Raw genomic sequence first — 7769 nt, 5'->3', positions numbered from 1 at the left:
TTTTTTTTTTGTGGTTTTTTTATTCACGTGGACGTAATGATTTTTTCTCCCAAAGAGCTTTTAGCAGACCACATGTTAATTTGCTGTCTGTGGGAAAATGTTTTGTCTTGCATCTTTCTCCCCTCTTTGTCGCTCTCCCTCCGAGCTCCTCTGGGGCAGGTGTCAGGTCCCATCATGGGAAACACATGTTCACTGACACAAATAGAAATCACCGCCAGATGAAGGAGTGACTGCTTGTGGTCATCTCATGTCACCTCGTCTTCAAATCACTGTCACCGGGCCGGTCGCTGGCCGAGGCCCGAGCTGCTCGCGGTTCAAATCATTATCCGTGTATAGCTCCGTGGTCACAAGCGCGTTTCTTGCCTTAGCGATGTGACCTTTGACACGACCTCGCTCTCTCTCTCTCTCTCTCTCTCTCTCTCTCTCTCTCTCTCTCTCTCTCTCTCTCTCTCTCTCTCTCTCTCTCTCTCTCTCTCTCTCTCTCTCTCTCTCTCTCTGCATGGGTGAAGTGATAATGACGATATTCTGGTGGTTTCGGTCAAACTGCATTGAGTTATATGGGGACTCGGTCCCCACGGTCGTAAAGCGCTTCGAACCGTGTGTGTAGGCAGGGATAACAAGGAGTGGTTGTTGGTATCGCCCGTATTCTTCATGGCGACAGACGGGATCGTCCTCCTTTCTCATTCTAACAGGGAGCAAGGAAGAGGACAAGCACTCTTCCGCAATCTGTCACCACCCGAATAGTTCGGCTCTTCTTCCCCCAGTGTACTGAGCCGTGCACAAGCTGAGTTTTCCCGATATCACCAGGAGGTTTTGCTGGCCTGAGAAATAAGAACCAACAGGATCTCTGCCTGCATACTACAGGACACGGCCCCGCTTAAGCCAACCATTAAACAATCATTTCACGAACAACACACGGTTAAGGGAATCCGCCGCAGCCGGGAATCGAACCAGGGTCGCCCGCACCACAGGACTGCACTAACCAGTCAACTAAAGGGCAGATCTGACCCGGTCTCACCATCCCACTTCTGAAACCAATGTAGCGAATTCAGGGGGCAGCCGGGAAGCGGCGCAGCGCGAACCCAGATCTCCCGCACCACAGGCGACTACAGTGGCTTGCAAAAGTATTCGTACCCCTTGAACTTTTCCACATTTTGTCACGTTACGACCACAAACATTAATATATTTTATTGGAATTTTATGTGAAAGACCAAGACAAAGTGGCACACAATTGTGAAGTACAAAGAAAATTATACATGATTTTAAACATTTTTTACAAATAAAAAACTGAAAAGTGCGGTGTGCAAAAATATTCAGCCCCCCCTAAGTCAATACTTTGTGGAACCGCCTTTTGCTGAAACTACAGCTGCGAGTCTTTTGGGGTATGTCTCTACCAGCTTTGCACGTCTAGAGACTGACATTTTTGCCCATTCTTCTTTGCAAAACAGCTCAAGCTCAGTCAGATTAGATGGAGAGCGTTTGTGAACGGCAGTTTTCAGATCTTGCCACAGATTCCCAATTGGATTTAGGTCTGGACTTTGACTGGGCCATTCTAACCATGAATATGTTTTGTTTTAAACCCGTCCATTGTAGCCCTGGCTTTATGTTTAGGGTCGTTGTCCTGCTGGAAGGTGAACCTCCGCCCCAGTCTCAAGTCTTTTGCAGACTCCAACAGGTTTTCTTCCAAGATTGCCCTGTATTTGGCTCCATCCATCTTCCCATCAACTCTGACCATCTTCCCTGTTCCTGCTGAAGAGAAGCACCCCCAGAGCATGATGCTGCCACCGCCATGTTTGACAGTGGGGATGATGGTGTGTTCAGAGTGATGTGCAGTGTTAGTTTTCCACCACACATAGCGTTTTACATTTAGGCCAAAAAGTTCAATTTTGGTCTCATCTGACCAGTCTCCCCTTTATTCATTATAACGGGATGTAAGGTGCTTAGATCTACTTTGGGAAGCCGTCCTCATGGGTACAAAACTGTCTCTGCAATCCTCCTCGGCTGCTGTTGTCCCGCTATGTTTTTTTTAGGATCTCTCCCGAGAGACTAAATGGGAACTCAAGGGAGTTTACTGATCCATGCAGCCATTATCCAAACCGCTTATCCCACTTGGGGTCACGGGATGCCGGAGCCTATCCCAGCAGTCATTGGGCGGCAGGCGGGGAGACACCCTGGACAGGCCGCCAGGCCATCACAGGGCCGACATACACACACACACAGACACACATTCACACCTAGGGACAATTTAGTACGGCTGATCCACCTGACCTACATGTCTTTGGACTGTGGGAGGAAACTGGAGCATGCGGAGGAAACCCACACAGACACGGGGGAGAACATGCAAACTCCACACAGACGACGACCCCCAAAGTTGGACAACCCCCGTGGTTCGGTTTACCGATGAAAAAACAAATGTAGAGACTGATTTGATTTTCATATACTAGGTACTATATCACTTATGGAGGAAGTAAATACTGATCTCTGTTTTCCCTCTCTCGGTGGTTGTACCCCAAATCTGACTGACCCACGTCACTGTGCAGTTTTGGTTAATGCTATACTGTTCATGGCTGCTTTAATGGCTCATATTACTAGATTGATGCGTTTGGGGAAATCTTTGATTGAATTTGAGACTGTGCACACTTTCTTTGCTGCTTCTGCGGTGCGTTCCTCGTCTAGATCGCATGTAATTGCTATGGATGATTGCTCACAGCAATTTGCATATGAAACCGGTCGTTGGTTTCGGTCGTTATGCCCCTGTATTGTTTATAAGGGTGGGATACCTGCAGTAAAGAGGTCACTCAGGTGAGTGATACGTTGTGTCCACATGAACTTTTTCAACTTTCTCTCTTGGCTACGAATGATGTAGTTTAAAAATGCACGAGGCAGTGTATGTCCACATTGTGATGTGTAGATTAAACTAGTACATGACACAAAAAAAAAATGAAAGGGGAAAAAATGCAGTCACAAGAGAAATCTAGGCCAAAGCCATTCTACTAAAATTGTCCCACAATTTCTTTGCCCTTGATAATGCACTCTGGACACAGGTAGGCTAAGTCTTGCGCCCTCTAGCCTGAGAATGAAATACGATTTTAATACCCAGACATATTGTTCAGGGAAATGACTTGATCTTGGTAGCTCTTTAACCCAGTGAGTGTGTCCAGTGTGTGTAAGTGTGATCAGCAGCAGGTTGGCAGATTGATGGGGAAGCCTCAGATTTCAGCGTAAAATGACAAACTTCATTGACAAGTACTTGTAATTTGATCGTAATGGTATGCGTCAAAGTGACAAAACACAGCGCGGGGAAATAATATCACAACCTTTTCCCATAATTGTGTAATCGTTCAGTTATATTCAGTGATCTTAATATCTACGTTCTTCAACAGTACTCTACTCATGCCACGCAACAATACCAAGACTGGTTTGCGCCAATCTGTGCCTCATGTCTGCCACAGCTATCAACTCAGCACAGCTATGTTTGTGCGCTCAGGTCACACTTACACATCTGGGTTAAAATCCGAAGAAAGTCGCTCTGACCAAGCGTGTCAAGTGAAAATCTTTGTCCACATTATTATATAACCAATTCTTTTCTTATGTAACATGGTAATATTTGTGATAAAGACCTAGGCAGCCTATCCGCGCTGACCTTTTTTGTGTTATAAGTGACAAATCTAGAAAGTCTTGTGATGGATATAATATCCATCTGTTTGTCAGCTAATGAGATAAAACTCTCCATGTCGGTGAATGAGCGAGCGGTTTTAGGGAGCCTGGCTCTTTCTTTCTCTCTTTAATTGAGCCTGGCCTCACTGTCACTCATACAAAAGTAGCTAGGATAAGTTACAGTTCAGCATGGCAATCGTCATACAGTGTCACAAAAGAAATGCAAATCTGTTGCTGCCAAATTGGGATTGATATAATCAGCCTCGGTGCCTTGTTTGTGTTAAGAAAAGGCACAGAGTACCAGCCTTAAGGCAAGTTGTATTGTGTGTGCTCTCAGGGGTCAGCAGTTCACCAATTTTGAGTGGTTGAAATGTCATTATGGCGACTGAAAGTGGCCAATTTCCAAGAACCACTTCCCCTCACCTCTGCCAAAACTCCCCCCCAAAAAACCTCCCGCCCTCACATTGTTCCCATCCCATCGGCAGGGCCACGTGCGTGAGCCATGCGCCCTTTCAGATGGCTGCTCCAAATATGCTGCGAGTATGCGCCTCATAGCGCGCGTAATGGATGTGTTTAGCCACGCTGGACACGATGCAACCCAGTGAAGATGCAATGAAATCAGCCATACTTGTGTGCTATCAAACACGCTGGGCCCAAATCATCAATCATTCATATGTACAAATTTGTTCTTAGGCAAGGCAAGGCAAATTTATTTGTATAGCACATTTCAGCAACAGTGCAATTCAAAGTGCTTTACATAAAACAAAAGGCAACAAAAGCAACATCTTTATCTTCTTTCAGCTTGTTCCCCGTTTCTCGGGGGTCACCACAGTGGATTTTGTAGTTTCCATCAGTACCCTGTAAGGGCACAGCACCAATGGCGGTCATTGTTAACCTGGGCCTCGACCGATCCGGTATGGCCTTGTCAACCCGCATAATGATTGGCAAAGTTTTACGTCGGATAGCCTTCCTGACAACCACTAACCCTATGGACGGGGTCACAGGTAAAGCGCTGGATGCCATCCCCGTAGTCATGGACTTGCACCCATGCCTGTCGTCAATAACAAAAGCAACATTAGGCAATAAAAGGATATTTAAAAACAAATAAAAAGATAGAGTAAAAGTTACAGTCAAGTGTAAGATGATGATCAAAAGCTTCAAATTTTATTTACTAAAAGGCAGCGACAAACAGGAAAGTCTTCAGCCTTGATTTAAAAAGAACTGAGAGTTGCAGCAGACCTTCAGTTTCCCGGGAGTTTGTTCCAGATATGTGGTGCATAAAAACTGAAAGCTGCCTCTCCATGTTTAGTTTTGACTTTGGAGACAGAAAGCAGACATGTCCCAGACTATCTGAGAGGTCTGGATGGTTCATAGTGTAGCAGAAGATCAGAAATGTATTTTAGCCCTAAACTGTTCAGTGCTTTATAAACCAAGAGCAGAGCTTTAAAATAAATTCGTTGATGGACAGGAAGCCATTGTAAAGACCTCAGAACTGGAGCAATGTGATCCACTTTTTTGGTCTCAGTAAATCTGCTGCAGCTGTTGGATCGATTTTTAGAGAGACCTGTAAAGACACCATTACAGTAGTCAAGTTGACTGAAGATAAATACATGGACAAGCTTTTCCAAATCCTGCTGAGACATAAACCCTTTAATTCTTGATATATTCTTCAGATGACAGTAAAATGATTTTGCAATTACCTTAATGTGGGTATATAAATTCAGGTCTGAGTCCATGACTACTCCAAGATTTCTGGCTTGGTTTGGGGTTTTTAACATTAGCTACTGTATCTGAGCACTGACTTTTAATCATTCTTCCTAGGCTCCAAAGACAATTACTTCAGTTTTATCTTTGTTTAATTGAAAAAAATTCTGAGACATCCAGTTGTTGATTTTTTCAATCCACTTACTCAGTGCTTGTATGGGATTATAGTCCCCTGGTGATATGGTTGTATAAATCTGTGTATTGTCTGCATAATTATGGTAACATATTTTGTTGTTTTTTTCCATAATCTGAACTAGTGGGATCATATAGATGTTAAACAGAAGTGGCCCCAGAACGGAACCTTGGTGAACTCCACAGATCTTCTTATTTTATTTTTTTTACTATCTGCAAATCTTTTTTTGTACTATTTTTGTACTATCATTTTTTTGTATTATCTATAGACACAAAATAGTCCCTGTACTTTAAGTAGGATTCAAACCAGTTTAATGCTGTACCAGAAAGTCCCACCCAGTTTTCCAATCGGTCTAATAATAGGTTACATGCCCATGGAATGTTTTAGCTCTCAAGATAGTCTGAGTCAGAAGTAAACTGATGGTTATTTGTAATTCCTTCCCCCTAACATCTATAATCTACCTCTTGAAATGAGTAATCACCTACGCTTGCAAAGACATTGGTGTTAGCCAATCGGTGTCTAAATTCAGAGGTTAACCAGGTTCTACACTAAGAACAACAAATTTGTATGTTTGAACAATTGATGAATGAGGCCTATTTTTTTCAGAAAGATACGTTGATGGAGGGAGGGGTGGATATGATTGAGGTCAGATAAGGGAATCGGATGAAGTGAAAACCTCAGCATTGCATTGATTCACATCAACCATGGAGAATGTGGAGGAATGGCTGTTTAGTTAAAGGGAAATTCCGCCAATAGTTTTTTGTGTACGTGTAATCAGTACTGATGAGTAATGTAGTTGATCTAAGCAATAAAATCTTCACTGTGTACTATACTGACAGAGAAATCGGTGTTCTCCTGCTTAGTCTTTCCCACAGAGCCTATGCATACCAGAATGCATTGCTGCATGCTAGCTTCTGTATCTTTTTTTTCAATTGAAAATATAAGCATACAATAGTCAGTCATTCCAGTCCATTAAATGAAAGTATATACAGTATATACATAAAACAAACATAATAATTCCAACAAAGAGGAAGGATATAAAAAGTATATAAATAAATAACATACATAAATAAGGAAAAAAATATACTAACTTAGTGACAGACTTCTTCAATTAAACATTTCTAAATACATTTTGTTCACTGACATACCTTTTTGTTTGTTACAAAGTACAGAGACTCAAAGTAATAGTCAATATCTGTGAAAAATAATTTGAATAAAGGTCTTGATTTAGGTATTCTGGCTTTGTGGATATGAAATTTACCTAGCAAAATAAAAAGGTTTACCATGGTACATATATTGTTGTCTTTATATTCAAAATAAGTGACAGTATTCTTACCTTCAAAACTAATCGCATGCAAAGTTTTGCTAAACATATAACTCTCCAAGTCTTTCCGAAATTCAGTACAAAATAGACAACTGCAAAACAAATGTTATAACTTCTTGTTCAGTTTTGCAGAAAGAACATTTGTTATCCATTTCTAAAAATCTTGAAATATAGTATACATTAGTTGGATATACGTTATGTAATATTTTCAAATGTAATTCTCTAATTTTGTTTGTTATGAAGAATCTAAAACGGACAAGCCACGCCCTACGCCAATTAATGTCTGTAAAGTTCCAGAAAAAATGTCCACGTGGTGTTATTTTCGTAGTATTGTAGAAACATTTTCTGATATGTTTATTGGTACATTTGTTGTTTATAACATCAGTGCCATTTATACAAAGATTGCTTCAAATCTGGGAACCGCATCTTGTTTCCTATAGCTTCTCATTAGTTCTAATAAACCGGTGGGGATGGATTTTACTACTGAGTAAATTCTGTGGGCTTGATAGGGGAAGCTTTTCCGTTACGAAAAGTTTCATGGTTAAGTAATACACCATTACCATCAAAAAGGTCTTTTAAGGAAATTATGTTTCTGTCAACCCATTTTTGTAAATAGTGACTTGTTTCCTCTAGTAATACATTCATTGTTCCATTTTATTGACTTGTGTGGAGAAAAACTATTGAGCATAGCACAACTTCCATGCCCCTAGCTTCTGTATCGTCATTCATAAAATCCTCTGCGCTAGTGTCGTAGGACGTCATTTCCACCATCGGCAATGTGGCTTAGCTGAGAGAATGAGGATGTGTTTTGTTTTGTTTTGTTTTTTAACTGGGTGTTTATAGTAGATTTGGGTATTAGAAACCCCTGCTAGGCTGTATGTAGTTTTTCTG

This window comes from Lampris incognitus, chromosome 19 (assembly GCF_029633865.1).
Source record: "Lampris incognitus isolate fLamInc1 chromosome 19, fLamInc1.hap2, whole genome shotgun sequence".
Lineage (NCBI taxonomy): Eukaryota > Metazoa > Chordata > Actinopteri > Lampriformes > Lampridae > Lampris > Lampris incognitus.
This window is presented reverse-complemented; position numbering follows the sequence as displayed.